This window comes from Macaca fascicularis, chromosome 5 (assembly GCF_037993035.2).
Source record: "Macaca fascicularis isolate 582-1 chromosome 5, T2T-MFA8v1.1".
NCBI lineage: Eukaryota > Metazoa > Chordata > Mammalia > Primates > Cercopithecidae > Macaca > Macaca fascicularis.
In genome coordinates, this window is record NC_088379.1 from 52,882,535 (window position 1) to 52,903,050 (window position 20,516).

Genomic DNA, 20,516 nt, shown 5'->3' on the forward strand with positions numbered 1-20,516 from the left:
AATTTTTAATAGAAAGTGGCCTTCAAATATTAATATCTTTTCTGCACAAAAGCCACCTGCAGGGCACATTAGGAAAAAGTGTTTTTTTCTATCATCGAGTCTTGAGTTTTCTAAAATCTTCTAGTTTCCTTTAGATTTCATTTCCTCAGCTTCGCTGTTTTAGGATTCATGTTATTCAAGCATATATGCATATTAAACACTTTCATTCATTTTATACATCATTTCATGGGATATCACAGATTTTACTTACTTGTTTAGTACTGTTTAAAACCTTGTATGCCAATTTGAGATCCCTTAACGGTCAATATTCAATGATTTTAGCAGCTAGCACTGCCATATGGCAAAAGCTTGGTCCATTCGATTTAGCAACAGGGGAATTTTTTTTTTTTTTTTTTTTTTTTTTAATTCTGAGCTACATAATATGTCACCAATTTCCGTATCTTTGAAGTAGCACCAAAATTCTCTTCCATGAAATGTTGCAATCAGCTTAGAGCCTATCAGTATAATAAAAAGACAGTCAATATTACAGTTTTCTTTCTAATTTCTTTATTAACTTTATTGTTCTAATTTGCCTTCCAGCTACAGGGCTCATTTATTATTCTAATTTGCTCTGTCTATGGAATTTATTTAAATTTAGCAAATTATTAGGAAATTAACATGTTGGTACTTAAGTCTTCCTTCTGGAAATGTGGTCAAAAATGACAGCTTGTATGTAGAGTTCTGTCGGGATTGGGATTCTAGTAGAGTTGTCACCTGGCTGTGCCTAAAATACATAAATTACATTGTTAGTCAAGTCTATGGAAATACTTGGCCTTATTTTTATTATTTTTATTTTTTTGCTTTATATTGTAGAAAACAAAACTAACAAGTTTGTTTCCATGGAGATATATACATGTTTCCCCCTTAGTCTTTTTCTCAGGAGTGATGATAATTCCAATTAGGAGCTTTGAGGCCCTGGGTTGTGATATTGAAAATGCCCAGGATCAAAGCAGTGTCACAGGCTCATGCTTGTCTAGACTCTACTGAACCGCATGAGTCACTAACTTCAGAATTCCTAGCGAAGGCCTTTACAAACATGTGTGACTTCAGGGTAATAATTCAAAAAGAATCCTATCTTGATTTCAAGTTTGTCAAATAAAATGTCTCAAGTTTGGGATTGGTTTAGACCAGTGGAAGTGCCTGTACGTGGTGGGTTTTACATAAAGCATCTTTCTTATCACTTTAAAAACGATTTGATCTGCTTTTTTTTCTTCCTTCAAATTACAAACTTTTAAAAGGATTTCATCCTTTTAAAAAAAATATTGGATAGCTTATCATACTGATAGGCTTCTAGAAAGCCTCTATGGAAATAAGTATTTGCTAATGTGGTATTGATAAGGGAGAAGAAAGAAGTTTGGGTAAAGCTGATGCTCAGAGGAGAAAAAATGATTCTAAAAGAGTTGCACAATATGTACAATTAGAAAATTTTAGTTACTAGACCTTTTGCATATTTGATGTAGGAAAGAATTATATTATTTGCTCTCTCTTCTATGAATAAATAATTAGAAATTTAGAATTGAAGATGAAGAGAAGCTTTGGTATTGCCTTTTCCATATGGTACTTAATTTCTTGTGTTCAACAAAAAAGTGGGTGTCCTGACTGTGCCCCCATCTAAGTTAGTTTTGCTTTCTATTGTATTTGTGCTATTTTATAACTCTTTAAGTTGTATAAAACTGATAATAATAGAAAATATCTTGCCCACAAAGATGCAAAATAATTCTGCCCAGTGGAATTCAATTAACCATTGCCCTGTATAGAGACCTATTTTGCAGCTATTTTATTTCAATTTTCCTTATTCCCTATACAGATATGTTCTCCTTTGAATTGGTTATAATATCTTACTGGTTCCTTCTATAATTAATGAATTAAATGAAATCTTTTGAACATTTATGCTGTAGCTGCATGATAGTTATTTATACCCCTTTAAAAATTGTCTTGTAAATATTTTGGAGGTTCTTCTGCCAATAGTCAGTGGATTCCTCTGATAGATGAATAACCTATATGCTGGAGGAGGTTGTACCCCTGGGGGCTTAAACCCAGACTCCCAAAGGCAAATCCCCAGTGAGAAATTTAACTTTGTGGATCTTCTGTTTCTTTCTATATTTTCCTTTTTGGCTATTTTTGTGTTTTGTTTTTGTCTTTGCAGCTTTTACAATTGATATATTATTTCCTGCTGGTGACAGCAGTGATTCAGAACATTGTGGGCTAGCCGTTGTGATTTCTGTAAATGGATTAATGGATTAGAGAGATTTATTCTCCTTGTGTGACAGACAATAACCTTTTTTAAAGTATTTTATTTTTATTGGTTGTTATTTGTCTATTTTGAGCTCAAATTAAGACTCTTGCACCCATCACGAAAGACTACAATGCTTTGATATATGAACTGGTGATTTTTCTGTGTTTACTTTTGATATGTGGCTAATACTTAGATCTGAAGTTATAAGCAGTCTTGTGTCTGTGTGTCTAGATGCTTATAATTTAGAAAGACCTTTATCTCTTTTTGGATGAGTGCATAATATTTTCCTGTCTCTGGAGGGTAATGAATTAGGTTAAAATGTCTTCTAAATTAAAGAATCTCTGTTCTGATTGGCCTATAGAGTTCTTATATAAATACATTCTTTTTTTTTAAATTAATTTATTATTATTATACTTTAAGTTGTAGGGTACATGTGCATAACGTGCAGGTTTGTTACATATGTATACTTGTGCCATGTTGCTGTGCTGGACCCATCAACTCGTCATTTACATCAGGTATAACTCCCAATGCAATCCCTCCCCCCTCCCCCCTCCCCATGATAGGCCCCGGTGTGTAATGTTCCCCTTCCTGAGTCCGAGTGATCTAATTGTTCAGTTCCCACCTATGAGTGAGAACATGCGGTGTTTGGTTTTCTGTTCTTGTGATAGTTTGCTAAGAATGATGGATTCCAGCTGCATCCAAGTCCCTACAAAGGACTCAAACTCATCCTTTTTGATGGCTGCATAGTATTCCATGGTGTATATGTGCCACATTTTCTTAATCCAATCTGTCACTGATGGACATTTGGGTTGATTCCAAGTCTTTGCTATTGTGAATAGTGCTGCAATAAACATACGTGTGCATGTGTCTTTATAGCAGCATAATTTATAATCCTTTGGGTATATACCCAGTAATGGGATGGCTGGGTCATATGGTACATCTAGTTCTAGATTCTTGAGGAATCGCCATACTGTTTTCCATAATGGTTGAACTAGTTTACAATCCCACCAACAGTGTAAAAGTGTTCCTATTTCTCCACATCCTCTCCAGCACCTGTTGTATAAATACATTCTTATATAAATCAAATATTCATAAAATTCCAAAAATTAGGAAATTAAAAGTTATAGTATTTTAAATTGCACTATACTTAATAACTTATTTTTACAGAAACTCAGAAATGTTTTTAAAGTTTAAGTTCACATAATCACAGTAAATCTTTGGAAAACAAGACTAGTGTAATAATTTTGGTTCAAAATAAGCAGCTATGTTCTCTGATTTATCAGTGTTGGGTTTAATATAAACAACATTTTGTTCTACTTGGGTTTGTTTGTCTTAAACTTACTTAGGTCTACTAACTAACAATATGCCTACACAATATTTTAGATAATGAAAAGTATAAATTTATATTTAACTACATTGAATCATTATTCAGACAACTTTATTTCAACAGTAATCATGTTTTTTTTTTTTTGTAGTTGTTGTTCTTTTAACAAATCAGCTTAAATATAGGTCCCAAGACCCTCAGATGTAGATATCGGTCTAAGACACATAACCTTAGACTGATATTAAGTTGAATTATACAATGAATACTCACTTGATATGTAGTTGACTTCTAACTAAGATAGGAAACCACAAATTTGATGCCTAATTATTAAGCATAATTTTAAGTTTATATACTTTTGCTTATATCCTATAGAATGTGTTTGCCTTTAGGTCCTGTTAATGAGCGATTCATTTTGTCTCTTTAAAAAGGTATGTGTGTGGCTATTGAAAGTTGCCATATAAATTTTGCTCATCTTTTAAAATGCTTGTGGAAGACAGACAATTCTTAATTATCAGCCTCTAGTTTTCTTCTTGAAATAGAAGTTACTTTGGTAAAAGTCCTTTTAATATGAATAGTTAAGACTACACTGTGAGAATAGGGACAGACTGACACCACTGTCTACGTCCTTTTGTGTTTCAAAGAGAAAATAGTTTTGTCCTATTGTAGTTGTTTTGTAGTAGTATATAATAGTGGGGATATATAGAGTAGTGGTTTTCAGGCTTCCCTCCCATGATTTTCCCCATCTCAGAACCTCTGTACGATCTTGGGACTTACTAAGGACCCTAAAATCTTTCATTTATGTAGTTGATAACTGTTAATATTTTCCTTATTAAAAGTTGAAATTGAGAACTTTAAAAATAGTTACTGCTTCATTTGATCATAGTAATGACAAACATATTGAAGTTTTAACAGAAATAACATTTGAGGATTAATATAAAAGCGGATCCCCTGAAAACTGCAGTTATATGAAAAAGCAAAATGAAGAGCAAATTTTGGAAATATATTTTACTTGCCTTAATTCATAATACCTGAGTGTGAAAAGAAGCTTTGAGATGTGCTACAATTTTCGTAAAATTTGCCCAATCTTGATGGGCTTGCTTTCCTAGCTTACTATTTGCCTACTACGTGAAAGATTTTTTTTTTTTAGCTTCCTATGTAATCTGCCTAGATAGATAGCAAAAATTATGTCTAATAAAAATAATTTTCTGTGCTTTATATTGAATTTGTTACATACCTGATTATTTAAGGAAAAGAATGCAAAGAACAGTTTCCTCACATATAAAGAGCTAAGGTTCTTTACAACCATGTTAATGTATATGTTTATTTTTAAATATTTTATTGTTTTAAGTATGTACTTAAACTGTTAACTCATTGTTACTTCTCTGGTACCCTGATCTTATTTTAATCAAATGTCCAAATGTCCTCTATCGTTTTTTCTGATTTTTGCCATTCATAATCGGATCTTAAGTATAGAAAAAATTAATAAAACAGTCAGGATATCTTTTACACTTAAAACTATCTCTGAGATTTCCCAGATGGCCCTTCAAAAATATCACAAAGAGTTATTCCTTCACCTTTGCAAAGAGGTGCTAAAAATAATTAGTTTTGTTCGTGGAATTCCTTGGGAAGAATTTTCAAATCAGAAGACTGCTCAGCCTTACTCATGTAAGTTGAATAGGCATAATGTTATTAACAATATTTCAGAAATTTTGTATGCTTTATGCGAAGTTCCTGAATTTTTTTTCATTGCCGTTTCCAGTTTACTTGTTTTTAACCTAAGGGAAAATAATGATTATAACTGTTGGAAATATTTCCATCAGGTTTTTCTATATTTATCAGAGTTGTAGCAGTGTTTTGCCTAATGACATTAGACAACACTAGTATAATGTTATCAGTCATAATTTCAGTTACTGTTTAAAAAATACAAATGTTTAGGCGTTACGTACACTTACCTAAATTTCTTTACTTGGTTTCTTGTATTAACAATTATGTTTTAGTATTATCTATGTCTTATCTCTATCTCAAGACTTCTTCCTCTGTAAAATTATTTTCATTCATTTTTTGAATCTGATATATCTTTCACAGACTTCTTTGAAAATAGATTTAATCACCATCCTTAGAGATATTTGTCTAATTGTCTTTTGCAGTGGCTTTATTATCATTGTTTTGCATACCACAAAAAGAACTAAATTTCCTTGTCTGTTGTATTATTCTTACTATAAACTCTCATCAGACTGCTCACGTTGGAAAATTATTAGTAATCAGTCCACAACAGTCATTTTAGGTCCCTATAGTTTATTGATAGTACTGTTTTACTCTGCTGCTTCCCTGAAGTTTCTCTTCCAGGTTATAGTCCAGAATTTATGTCTTTAACAAAGAACTGTCTTAGAACCTCATGGAAGATAACTACCAGGTACTTTAATTATTGACACTTCAAAGCTGAGCTGACATTGGTTAGACAGCTTTCAGATTGCACCACGAGTGGACTGAGTCAGGATTTCCAGGACCCATTTTAGGCCAAAGCAGAGGGCTGCATATGATGCACAAGATTCAGCGGACTAGGAATTAAAATTGTAATAAGACTAAATGCAGTGATGAGAGAATTTTCTTATGGTTATTCATTTGGGATATTGTTGATGTTCTCTTAATGTTTCATTTTTCAGATATATAAGAACACCCTTTCTTCTTCTTCTTAAGAAATCTGTAACCCATAGAAATTTAGTAGAATCTACTTTATAAAATGAAATGAAACATTTGAAAATGACATGTGATTTTCATTTATTCCTCTAGGACTCAGAAATTCTTATTGAGTCTTTTTACTTTCCATGGCCATTTAGTAATCCGCATCAGTTCAGTAAGAAGTTGTCATCCTTTTTACCAGGATGTAATTGGACAAATTGTAAAACCAAAGCCTTCCCTATAATGTCATGTTTGTAAACAATGTTCATTGAATCACATAGAAACAGCTACTTTTAAGGAATTAAGCTCGACTTGACTTATGGAGGTAGTATTTACAAAGATCTTCCAGACAAACTGGTCTATTTATTGGCTTTAATGGTCGAGAATATTGTATACTATGTACAAGTTATCTTGAGATATTTTGGGACTTTTAGAAGAGAATAATTTACCCAAAGTTACAGGTTTTATAGGTGAAATATTGTGGACAGAGTTTCTTGGATTTAGTTTTCTAGCAGCAGGATGACAAATAATAGAGGGACTTAAAAGTCCAATTTGAGATTCCTTACGAATACTTCCAGACAGAATTTAATTTAGTATTTGTTCAAAATTGTATAGCCTTAGAATTTACAACACAAACTTAAGGTGATCTATATGGTAAAATAACACTTTTGCAACACCTATATAAACGGTAAGGCAAACCTAATAAGACTAGCTGCATTTTATGATCAAGAATAATCTTTCCAAAATTATTATGATAAAAAGAAGGAAGGAGACAGACTGCCAGGGAAACTTGTGAGAAACTTTGAAATGGGCAAAAAGTCAAACAATGGGTATCTTGACTACTCACTCATTTAGGTTTTCTTATTTATGATCTTTATTACAATTCTGCAAATTTTAGAAATTCGATAATAATTCAAATAATTATTGTCTGTAGTAATGCAAAGTAGTTGTGCTCAGTAGAATACAATGGATTTTTGCATTGACCCTTTTTTATTTATTTGAAATTTATTTAAAAATCTGTTTATTCCCTTTTTATGTCTCTGCTCTTTGAATTCTCTGGAATCAGTTGTAATACCTTACTGGTCCCTCATTAATTAATGAGTTAAAAATATTTGCCACATGCTCACTGTATAGCTGTATGAGAATGATGATTCTATCTTCTTTTAAAAATTGTTTCTTAATAATGTATAAAAAGAGTGCTAAAAACAGTCACACATACACAACAGCAACAGCAAACGATGTAACTGGCTGAGAAAATTCAGCACTTAGAAAGCTCTTCCTTCAAATTCATGGCACTGTAAGGAGCTGTGAAAAGATTACTGTCTGAAACCATTAGTGGGTCCCAGGAGAGATGGGACTCCAAGCCAAGAATAAAATATGGGTAAAACAAGACATTGGAATAAGAGCAACAGTAAAAAGTTACTAAAAAATAATAATTGATGGAACAAAAGAAGAAGACTCTAACCTTATTCTACCCAAATCCCAGAAGAATTACAGATTTAAATGTATCAAAAGAACCATAAACAAATTTAGAAGAAAATATATGTAACTATTTTCCTGATTGTAGTATAGGAAATCTTTTTAAATATAGAAGCAATGAAAGCAATCAGAAGGAGAAATCAGTAGTTAGGACCATAGAAAAATTTAAAAATTTTGCATGCCAAAACAATTGTGAACTTTAAAAGATATATAAGCTGTGGCATGTCACTAAAAATATGAGAGCCAAAAGTTTTTTACCCTCTACATATAGAATACTTTAAAATTTTATTTTAAAATTCCCACTAAAACCCTACAGGAAAGTAGGTAGATGGCAATAACAATTGTAGAAAAAAAGGAGACTGGGCATGGTGGCTCAAGCCCATAATCCCATTAATTTTGGTGGCCAAGTCAGGAGGATCACTTGAGGTCAGGAGTTAGAGACCAGCCCGGGCAACATACTGTCTCTACAAACAACAACAACAACAACAAACAACAAAAAACAACTTAGGCATGATGATTAGTGCTTGTGGTCCCAGCTACGCCAGAGGCTAGGGAGGGGGGATGTGCCGGGTGGAACTGGGATCATTTGAGCCCAGGAGTTCTAGGCTACAGTGAGTTATGATTGTGCCACTGGACTGCAACCTGTGACAGAGCAAGATGCTGTCTCTAAAATAAATATGTAAATAAGAAATATTATATACTAGCATGCATATAAAATAAATGTTCATTTCCAATAGTAGTAAAAATGCAAATCTAAATGACTCCAAACAAATCTGGACTGTGAAATTAACAAAGTTAAAAAAGTATGCAAAATAAATAGAGCATGGAAAATGGGACACTTAAACAGCTCAGATATAACTGTAAATTGACATGGTCTAACTGCAAAGCAATTTGACAATATGTATCTAAAGCTTTACAAAATACGTATATTTTGATTAAGCAATTTCCATTTTAGAAATCTGTCCTAAGCAGGGGTAAAATCAGAAACTTGGTTGTAGAGAGTTGTTAATTAAACTGGAGGGAAAGCAGAAACCAAACTAAATTTCCACAAGTGGGAAATTCTTATCAACTGTGAATAATTCAAAGGACAGAATATTATCTACTTTTTTTTTTTTTTTGAGATAAAGTCTCATTCTTTCACCCAGGCTGGAGTGTAGTGCCATGATCTATCTCAGCTCACTGCAATCTCTGCCTCCCAGATTCAAGTGATTCTTCTGCCTCAGCCTCCCAAGTGGCTGGGATTACAGGTGCACGCCACCATGCCCAGATAATTTTTGTATTTTTTTTAGTAGAGATGGGGTTTCATCATGTTGGCCAGGCTGGTCTCTAACTCTTGACATCTAACTCTGCCTCAGCCTCCCAAAGTGCTGAGATTACAAGTGTGAGCCACCGCACCTGGCCAATCTACATTATTTTCAATTTGCTTTTTTCAGTTAATAGTGTATCTTGAACATCTACACCAATCCATCAACATCACTAAAAATGGCTTTAACTTTTTAAACTGCTACATACTCTTTCTTTGTTCGCATGTATCATAATTTATTTAACCATTGCCTGATCATGAACATGCAGATTATTTCCAATTTTTAACTCTTGCAATGCAAAATGATTATTCTTTTAGAGTTTTCATGGTATCTAAGGTAATACACTACTAGGAAGCAATTTTCAGTCATTGTGCACCTACTCCTTGGCAGGCATTTTAAACACATTCTCTCATTTAATCTTCACAACTGTTTGTAAATGACAGTAAAATTTTAGATTTTTACAGATGAGAAGACAGAGGTGAAGTGCTCAAAGGGGTGAAGTAATTTTCCCTAATCACAAAGCTGACAAGATCTCTGTACCTTCGACTCATTCTAAGTATTGCTCCTCTTAAGAGCTTTGCCGTGCCTGAGCCCTGGTGGCCATTTCTCAGTCCCTTCCAGCTTTTTCTGCTTGTTTCTGCTTTCAACTGCTCCAAAGTATTTTAGAGAATCCTCAGGTCTTGAAGAATTGTCAAGTGGGATTTATTAAGGTACTCAGGCAGGTCTTTGAATAACCTAAAATACGAATACAATTATATTACTCTGTATATGGCCATGTGTGTTTTTTTGGTTTTTTTTTTTTTTTTTTTTTGAGATGGAGTCTTGCTCTGTCGCCCAGGCTGGAGTGCAGTGGCGCTATCTTGGCTCACTGCAACCTCCACCTCCCGGGTTCACGCCATTCTCCTGCCTCAGTCTCCCGACTCGCTGGGACTACAGGCGCCCGCCACCACACCTAGCTAATTTTTTGTATTTTTTAGTAGAGATGGGGTTTCACCGTGTTAGCCAGGATGGTCTCGATCTCCTGACCTCGTGATCCGCCCGCCTCTGCCTCCCGAAGTGCTGGGATTACAGATGTGAGCCACCGTGCCCGGCTGAAACTTAACAGATTTTTAAAATAAGTTGTTTTTCTCCCCAAATTAAGAACCTATTCCCCTGGAGCAACCTCATATACTTATGAGGTAGTTTTCTGACCTACCAAGTTGGGGCTGACATTTTTGTTCATTTAACTGTGTTTTTCTTTTTCACTCAGGGCCACTAATGTACATGCCAAAGATATCCCAGCCAGCAATAACCACTTAAAAGTTATCAACATGAGATTTTTCTTTCTTACTAATGGTCTTGGTCACTATTCATGCTATTGTATTCCATATTCTAATAAACTTCAACTCTCACTCTGCTTTGGGATTTCAATTTTTGAGAAATTATGAGTATTTGCTGGGAGTGGTGAATGGCTGAGAAAGAGTCATGGGAGTTAACTACTTGTTCAACTGTTGAGGCCCAGGAAAAAAACATGCTTTTTCTTTGAACTAGAAATAATCCCTCAACTGTGGTCTTGCACCTGCAATGACACCATGCCTGACTCATGTGTTTTCTGATGCCTGCTTCTGTGTTATTAGTTATCAGGATTTTAAGATCATAGAGGAAACAATTATTTTGTTCTTATTCAATCATTTCATCTTGCCAGGAAATTAACTTCTATTCTCTTCCGTACTTCTTGATTTGCGGTAATACATTTTGTGAGAAAGTGAGCATGAACTGTGTATAAAGATCTCTTCCTCAAATCTCTCCATCCTTGTATTCCTAGGCCATATGGGTCCCTTTTACTTTTGGCATCATGTTTGATTAGGCTGCTCTTGGAATTAAAAGCTTAAAACAATATTTTTTCTTTGTCATGTATGCTTTATTGGGATATGTACCTTTCTTTTCATTGCATATATTCAGCTCAGATGATGGAGGCTTATCATTTATACTCTCTTATTACTAAACATTGACATGTATCTATTTATGTATATGTATAAAATTCTAAATTAAAAAATATATATGTATTTTTTTCTTTCGCATAGCTTACGTTTCTTGTGTTACAGTTCATATATGAGTTCATGCACTGGACACTTATGAACAATGTACTTATCTCTGGGGGTTGTTCCTTAAATACTGCATATAAAATTAAAGTCAGTTTTTCAGGTCAAGTGGAGGACATGACATTTAAGTTTTAGGAGTTTTAATTCATAAAAGCCAAGCTCTGTTATATAATTTTAATGTATTCCTCAAGGCCATTGATTTTAGCAGTAGTTAGTTGAGTAAATACTTAATTTATATGTGGTGGGCTTTCAGTTCAGATATACCAGGTGATTACCCAGAGGAGAAAATGTTTAAAAGCTACTTAGTATGTGGGTGTTTTAGGGCTATAATCAACCAAACATTCAGAAATTTGGGTAGCAAAACCAGAAAGTTGGCAAGGCCTCAGCTTTACTTAATAACTGTGACTGTGCCACAGTTAAAAAGCAGCATTTATAGGAGGCCCCCAAGGGAAATCCAGGGGCCAAAAAAGTGGTGTTGGTGATTCAGTAGATATCCCCTGCCCCACTGGCCCAACATTAATTTAGTTCTGTAGTACAGTTTGCAGAAACATTTGAGACGTTGAGGAAGCCATAACCTTGTTTAAAACTTATTCTACTCAGCTTTTTGTTTGTTTTTCAAAAGGGATTATATGTAGCTCCTCCTGTTAAAAGGCAGATTTTAAAACTGAGGACCTTCACTGAAGGGCGAGGTTCCAAGAGATTAAATTGGAACCATCTGCAGATAGGATGTAGAAATGTTATGGGCCTCCATTTTGAGAAGATCAGTTTCAAGGCTGTGATAGGTTAGGATTTTAGGATCTGGGAGGCAAGGGAAATGAAGAGCAGTCAACAACCTCGGAAGCAGAGGTGGCATTAAGCAGGTAATGAACACCTTTCCTACTAATAGTAGCAAGTGATTGGGTGGGGGTTGCCTGAGAGGGCAAAACAGAGGAGAGAGGAGCTCTGAGAAGCTGTTGCTAGAATCTTCCTCTAAATTAAAAAGAAAATGCAGAAACAAAAATGGGTGATTTTATTAGTTGAATTTATTTTTAATTTTAAACTTTATGTGCTAGCCTTTTGCTCAGAGAAAAAGAAAGAATTTGACATATTTGTTTTTAGCATCTGCACAATAATAGATAACAGTGACTACACATTTTTTTAAAAAAATAATAAAGTAATTGCCACTCTCATTTACCCATGCACCTAGCACATTGCCATTACCCTGTACAAATTACTATTTACCCTCAAAAGTTCCTCAAAGAACCCTGAGTGATAATTCATTTATCCACCTACCTAGGCAGAAAAGTACCAGAGTCAATAACTCTGGTAGTTTTTAGCTAAAAATAGGTTTAGCTCTACATATGCTTTCAGTGCCTAAGACCCTAAAATATTTTAAGTTAACCTCATTTTTTAAGAATTATTTTTGGCCCTACCATTCATTTTCTTTAGCAAATCTTTAATATTTCAATTTATTCATCCCACAGATGTTTACTAAACACCTACCATGTGCGGGCATGGTGCTAGCCCTGGTGATACAATGGCAAAATGTCCAGAAAGGGTTCCTGCCCTACATTTGACAGTTTATGCTTTACAAGTTTCTGTCATGTGTATTGTTTCATTTGAGCCTCTAGGCAAACTCACTTCACAAAATGAAGTTCCATGAGGCAGTAATAGCAAGAATGCGTAAAACCCCCCAACCCCTTGCCCACTCTCTGGTCCTCATAATGATCCAAATAAGAAGCAAAAATAGCAGTGATGGTGATTTATTAGCAGAAGCATTTATTATCAGAAGCATTGTATCTCATTACACAGCACTCTTTGGTATATGGTCTGTGCTTTCTAGTCTGTGTGCAGTCCTGGGAATGTGTAATTTCAATGACTTAAAGTTAACACTGTTGCATTACAACATATTTTAAATGAATGAAGTGATTGCTTTATGCACATACATTAAGGTGAAGCAACAGCTAAGACAATAGTACTGTGTAAAGCAGTGGATATAAAATCCAGCTAATCTTTAGGGCTACCTGAAGAGGCTTTTAAAAATAGAATTTGCTGGCCCTCACCGTAGATGGATTCAGTTTGATACCTAAGGGAAGAGCCTGGAGTTCTCTGATCAGTGAATTTGAGAAAGAGAGAGGAAGAGGAAATGCTTTTCTGAATTAATAGGAATTGCTCCTAGTCAAGCCAGGGCAAGCTGGGTACTGATAAAGAGTTCTTGTGATAATAGATTACATGCCAAAGTAGCTCGTTATTATGTTTGAACAATTGTGAACAATTTTCACATAGAGGAGTCTGGGCTTAATGGTCAGGAGTATTGATACAAAAAGAACAAAGAAATAAATCCTGCTAAGTCCATGCACAGTCCACATTGCACATGCCTTCCAAACTTTGTGACACTCAGCATGGATCCAGAAAGTTTTATTCTATAACATTGTTTTTTGTTTCACTGATGTCCTATATTCAATAGAAACTATGCCTCTCTGAGATCTTTTCATATGTCTTTTAGTTTGCTAGTTTAGTTATCAGTGATTTACCAAGCAACTATATTCAAGATGTACTCTACTGGACAGTAAATAAGATAACAAAAAGAGATCTTGCCCTATAAATTTTCATATTTTTAATATAATTGATTTTCTTTTGAATTCTAAAAGCATGCCGATGAAGTTTATCCAACAGAACAGTCACATCACATCCTTTCAAAATGGATTATGCATTTTCATACTTAGAAATTTTGATTCTAAGTCATTGTGACACAAGTAGTACTGAATCTCCTTGAGGTCTATAGAATGGCAAAAACTAATTAGATTTTGCTCAACTTGTGTAGTTTAGTTATTCTCTCAAGACTTTTCTGACATGACTCTCCTTCCTACACCTTTGTCTCAACCCTTGTGAACCACTAGAATCACCCAGGGTATTTTTGAAAAGTACCAGTGCCTAAGCCTTCCACCCAGATCAGTTATCCAGCCTTCTTGAGATGAGGCCAGGCATCATATATTCTAAAGCTTCCTGGGTGATTCTGATATGTGATTTGTGCTGACAGCCTGTCTGTAGCCACAAGGAGGTCCTCTGCCTTCCCTCACAGGCTCATGTTTTGTGCTCCCATGCCTTTGTGCATGATTTTCCTTCCTATCAGAACACCTTTCCTCTCCAGTCCTCACGTCCTCACCATACCCACCCTTCCGGACCCAGTTCAGATGCTATCTCTTTCATTAACTTGGTTTTGAACATCCATGGTCCAAAGTACATTCTGCCTCCCCCAAATTCTTACAGAACTTTTTCTGTCCTCTCAGGTTGCTTTCTAGCTTGCCATTTCTATGTGCATATTTTCCCACCCACTCACCAGTTAACCTGTAAGCTTTTTAGGAAAAGAAATCTACCTTTCAGATTCACCTTTATACTTCATAGTTCTCAACAGTTGTCAAGGAAACATCAAATGAGGAAGAGGGGGGTGAAGGGAAGAACACAGAGGTGGCAGACATCCATCCAGCTCACCTGTGTGCTCTATACCCATCCACCAATACTGTCTCTCTCCTCTGTCTCACACACATGTTCTCTCTCCCTCTCTTTTCTGAGTACTGGGGGAGAGTGAGGTCTCTCAAAAAGTTTTCTAGATAGATATACATAATCTAAGTTCTATCTGTACATGAATGATCTGGTAGTTGCAATATTGAAAGCATTAACTCGAAATTTGCCAACTACAGCAGGACCTCTACTTCCAGTCCTTTTTACTTTTCACCTGGATTACTGTTACTCTGCTTGTCTTCTCCAGTTTTTCCTCCCTCATCGGTACTACTATACACCTTCTAACATTAAAGCCTAACTTTCATCCTGTTATTTATCTGCACAAGATGTTTGGCATATTTCCCCATTTCCTCTTAAGTCCAGTCCAAGATCTGCCTCAGTCCTGCAGTCAGTTTCTGATGACCTCTCCAGGCTTAATTCCCACTTCACTCTTTCAAGCCAATGCAGAAGCCAGACTGAACTATTTGGGTTTTCCCTTGTCTGTTTTACACTTGTGAATCTTATCTTGGGTAATAGGTTTAATTCCTGATATTGACTGCCTTTCCCTCCTTATGTGTTCAATTCTCCCCTGTCTAGTTCAATTTCTAATCATCCTTTAAGTCCCCACTAAAAGTTTCCTTCCTCTATTATCACTTAACATTATCTCCAATGCTCTCCCTTCACCATTCCTTTCCACTAGCTCCTGTCCCCAGATCAAAAATCATCTCTTCTTCCACTGAATTCCGAAAGTATTTCTCTCCTGTGCAATGTACCATTTTTTGCCTTATACTGCAGTGATGTTTTGACTTATTTTCCTGAAAACACTAAGAGCACTTAAAGGGCAAATACTGAAGTTTTGCTTATCTTCACCTCCCCATGTGTTTCATAATTTTAAGCTTCATTGATGGTTTCTACTAATAATTAACTGTTGACTGTGAGTGAGTCATTTAATCTGTTGAAGTCTGTTCATAAATCAAAATCATGTTCTAATTCAATAGTCTTAATTTGAGATAGTTTAAATTACATACTCCTGGGACTGCACAAGAAGGTATAAAAGCATAGACCAAAATAGATATTTCTGCATAGTTGCTACAAAATCTGATTTCAGCAATAAATTCTTGCATTTTTGTGACTTATTTGTGTTAGTATAGAGGGAAATGACTATACCCATATCTGCTATCACTGCTGTATCAAATAACTAACATAATTTACTCATTAACTTTTAATTAGTGTAGCACTATTACTATTATTATGGTTGTTATTATTGCTTTTGGAGGGAAGGATCTATTCAATCATCAATTTAATGAACATTTATCAAATATTCATTAGCAAGGCATTTTTCCAGGTGATGGCCTCTCAGAAATGGGAAATGAGAAAAGCTGGTGTAACCAAGAAATATATATACTTTTTGTTGTAACTATTATATACAATCGCTCTCTTTCTCTTTCTTGCCTTATTAGTGGTTCATGCCAGTTTTAGACCACTTATGCTACGGTAAGAGTCAAAGCAAACTATCCCATGGTTGGTGTTTTTTAAAAGCCAAAAAAAAAAAAAAAAGCCTATTTAAAAAACTTGTCCAGATAATATATTGGACAGAGTGCAAAGTGCTTCCATTTAATTCTTCTAAAGATAATACACTGGAAACATTTTGGTGGGTGTGAATCACTCAAACAAGCATTCTTCACTCAAAAATAGAAACTTGGCTTATTTGTTCCAGATGTTATACAGCTGCAGGGAAGTTAAAGCCAGTGGTCCTGTTTTCAATGCAACCAAACTCTTATTGCATTTGGAATTTCTTAACCAATGAACTCATATTACTTGTTGTAAGACCTGTACAAGTTTCTTTTTCCACTGTTACCATTCCCAAACAACTGCCTTTCGTGGGAAACATACTTCAGAATTAACGAGTCCACATCTGTGTTGGACAAAGTAAACACATCCTGTTTATCACTGTTTCCACCTTTAATTGATCTTGACCTCTTTAATTTTAAGTGTAAAGTATTTCAAAGAGGGTACATGAAGGAGAAGAAAAGGAGAGCTGAGTTGCTCTTACAGTATTTTACAGCTCTTTAACTACTGGATTTATGAGATGTTCACCTTAGGAAGGATTTCAATAAAAATTGCTAAGAAAAATATATATATATTTTTAAATTTATTTATTATTATTATATTTTAAGTTGTAGGGTACATGTGCATAACGTGCAGGTTTGTTACATATGTATACTTGTGCCATGTTGGTGTGCTGCACCCATCAACTCGTCACTTACATCAGGTATAACTCCCAATGCAATCCCTCCCCCCTCGCCCCTCCCCATGATAGGCCCCGGTGTGTGATGTTCCCCTTCCTGAGTCCAAGTGAAAAGAAAAATATTGAGTATAAAAATGTAATTTCTATCAATATGTATTAGTAGTTATTAAAGTAACTAGAGATACTTATTTTGGTTATTTCTTGGTTCTTCCTCAGGTCTATAAGAAATTTTATGTTGGATGCATGAAACACAAAAGATCTTGGATCTTTGAAGAGAGAATAAGTTAAGAAATTTTGTAGCCATGTACAATACATCTTGTCCACAATAATTAAAATATATAAGTGTTTTTCTACTTTTTTTTGAGAATAGAATGCCAGATGTTTTTAGACTATTGACTTTTTATGGAGATTTCCCTCAAATTGCAGTTCATGAACAACCTGTAGCAGAATCACACTGGCTGCTTATTGAAATATGTACTTCTGGTCCCATTTGAGGCAGAATCTCTACAAATTGGGCCTGGTACTTTAAAGGAACTCTAGAGATCAGAAAGAAACAAAACAAACAACAACAACTACTACAAAAACCCTCTATCTTCTAGTTGTGACCACTAAAACCCAGGGAAGTTAACTGAATTTATCAAGGTCATGCAGCCAATTAATAGTAAAGCCTAGGAGTCTGTTTACTAATGCTGAGACCAACATTTCTTTTCATAAGTCTACTATTAATTTTTACTTTCCATAAGATAAAATTAAAATTTAAAGAAATATATGTATCCAAATGTTGTTGTATGTCTTGCCTAATAATTCTTACTCTTACCACTCATTAACCAAATGCTTGCTCTTTATTCAAGAGGTGGAAAAAAATTTCTTCAAATGTATCATAAAATCTAATCAAAATCTTTCAGAAAAAAAGAGACAAATGTTATATGTCATGTTGAAATCTCATGGTTGACTACTTTGGAAGTTTGAGTTTTAGTTAAAATTATTTCAACCATGTTTAAGCAACAGTTCGCATTCAATAATGATTCCCCAAAGACTGTAAAAACTACAAATCATGACATGCATTCTTGAAATATGCCATTAGTTAAAATACAGCCCTAAAATAGTTTAAATATGATGTCATTCAAAATTGATTCAAATATTTGTTTTGCACATCTTAACAAGCGTGTTCATAATTTAAAATCTTTTCTTATTTATATAGTTTAGACTTCTAAGGAAATGACTCTGGAAATGCTATTTATTAAGTTTTCTGTACTTTGTCCCAACTGATCTCATTTTGACACCCATAAGTAAAGAAAAACCACTAGAGAGAAGGTATGTTGATACACTATTCTGGTATAGATTCATAATAAATACAGTCCTAAAAACTCTCTGATCCAGTACTTCATTTCACTAATGAGAAATCTGAGACCAAAAAAGAGTATTGTTATTTTGAAGGAGATAGCATTGTGTTAGAACCTGCTAGTTGTCTACTTAAACCTCTCTTCTCCCTGTCTCAGAATACCTGTTTTTAGCTGGGTGCATGGTCATTTGAATTAAGATTGTATTTCCCAGCTTTGCATGTAGCTAATCATCTCCATAAGACTAACTTCTTACAATGGAACATAAGTGAACGTTTGTGCGGTAGCTTTTTGGAAATTCCCTTTAAAGGCATCAGGGGAATGTTCTTTGTACCCTCTCAACCCCATCCATGCATTATGTTTTGAATGTGGTTGTTTTGGCTGGAGACCTATTTTGGCCCAAGAACATGAGGATTATTCTGGCCCAGATGACTGTGGAGCTGTCATTTAAACCTTGGACTGTCACTATCTACACTTACATGTGGAAGAGAAAGCAGCTTCTATCCTGTTTAAATTACTACCTAGGCATTTCTGATATTTGTAGCTGAATCTCATTTCAGGTAATCATCTATTTCTTGCTACAGAATTTTGGTCATGAATTTTTTGAACACATGGTTATTTAGCCTTTTTTTTTTTTTTTTTTTTTTTTTTTTTTTTTTTTTTTTGACAGAGTTCCACCTCCCGGGTTCAAGCCATTCTCCTGCCTCAGCCTCCTGAATACCTGGGATTACAGGCATGCACCAGCACACCTGGATAATTTTGTATTTTTGGTAGAGATGGGGTTTCTCCATGTTTGCCAGGCTGGTCTCGAACTCCCAACCTCAGGTGCCCTGCTCACCTCAGCCTCCCAAAGTGTTGGGATTACAGGTGTGAGCCACTGTACCTGGCCTATTTAGCATTTTTTATGTACAAGGAACTGTACTAAGTGGATATGAAATACAGATTGGATTTTTGACTTTGGTTTTCTAAAAATTTTTGGAAAAGTTTTTATAACCTTTGGCCCATCCTTGTCCATATTCCATGTGTATCACACAATTTTTATTTATTTTATTATGAAAGAAACTTTCTTGCTTTTGGAGTTTATACTGATGCTTTCATGTGAATCATAGTTTTCAAAATTTAAAAATAACAACAAAATGAAACCCACCGATACAAGTCAAACACATAATGACTTCAAGCAAAGTTTCAACTTCCATCCCTAGACATATGACAAATCATAATAAAAAGTCATGATTCAAATGCAGTCTTTGAAAATATGCAAGATGTAAATATTTATCTTTGAACAAATTCAAAATACCATGGGACGTGTCTTTAAAATATTTAAATAAAAGTGTTTTCCAAATTAACACTTAGAAGTACATTAAGAACCAAACCATTTTTAGTGTTGGTCACATACACAGAGAGGTATTAGAATTCTGAGTACAAATGTAAGGTGAGAGTCTCCCTTCTCTAAATGACCCTCCTCCCCACTAACAGTAACAAGTGGCTGGACATCTCCAGTATCGGGGGAAGCACATGCGCGGCCTACTGGCTCCCTGGTGCAATTCTATGCTAGGCATGGAGAAGGGTTTCCACTTGTGAGTTCTATTTAAATTCCCTCTAAACTCTTTCTTATTAATTTCTAATAATTTATGAAGCTATGGAGTGGTTCTTAAAAGGTAGTACATGCTCTAAGTTTCAAAGTGCTATTTCCTTTCTAAATTTAACAACTTAAGAGTGTCACATACTTAACAGATTTTTTGAATAGTGGCAGAAATACAATAACAGGTGAAGAGATACATAAGTGTGAAAGAGGAATTACCTTTGGGTCCACATTGAGAATTTTTCTGTCTCTTTTGTATCTGAAAAGTAAGCCTTCTGGATTATCAGCAATCACTTGATAGTTGGGACTTGAATTACAAACAGCAATATCAGCGTCCCAGTTGTAAAAGCTATAAAAATAAACATGTATTAGGAATTAAGATGTATAATGCATGAAATTGATAAATATAGTTTAAGAACTATTTGAGGAAGTTCAGTCATAAGATAAGTGGGGAACAAACCTGCCATACAACCATGTAGAACACATTTGAGATGAAAATTCTTGCACAAGAGATTACATTGGGTTATTCTCAAATCATTTAGACACATATATATGATGGTTTTGCATGATTTTCTGGACACAGAAGACCTAGGGCCTATTACAGTACTATTACATTCCCAGGAAGTCAAGATGAAAATTGATGCAATTTAAGGCTATTTGTTCTAGTGCAGGTTCTTCGGGGTATTAAGAGACTGTTTACTGGAAGAGAGGGCACACTAAATCA

At 34.8% G+C, this 20,516-nt stretch overlaps 1 long non-coding RNA gene across 1 annotated transcript; it reads right to left on the reverse strand.

Annotated features, from left to right (window-relative positions):
• Nucleotides 1–377: 377 nt before the first annotated feature.
• LOC123573577 (uncharacterized) lies at nucleotides 378–20,135 on the reverse strand. The gene is made up of 2 exons (XR_006698208.2): nucleotides 20,012–20,135; nucleotides 378–763 (listed from the first exon to the last, which is right to left on the reverse strand). It is a non-coding gene; the product is annotated as an uncharacterized lncRNA (long non-coding RNA).
• Nucleotides 20,136–20,516: the final 381 nt, after the last annotated feature.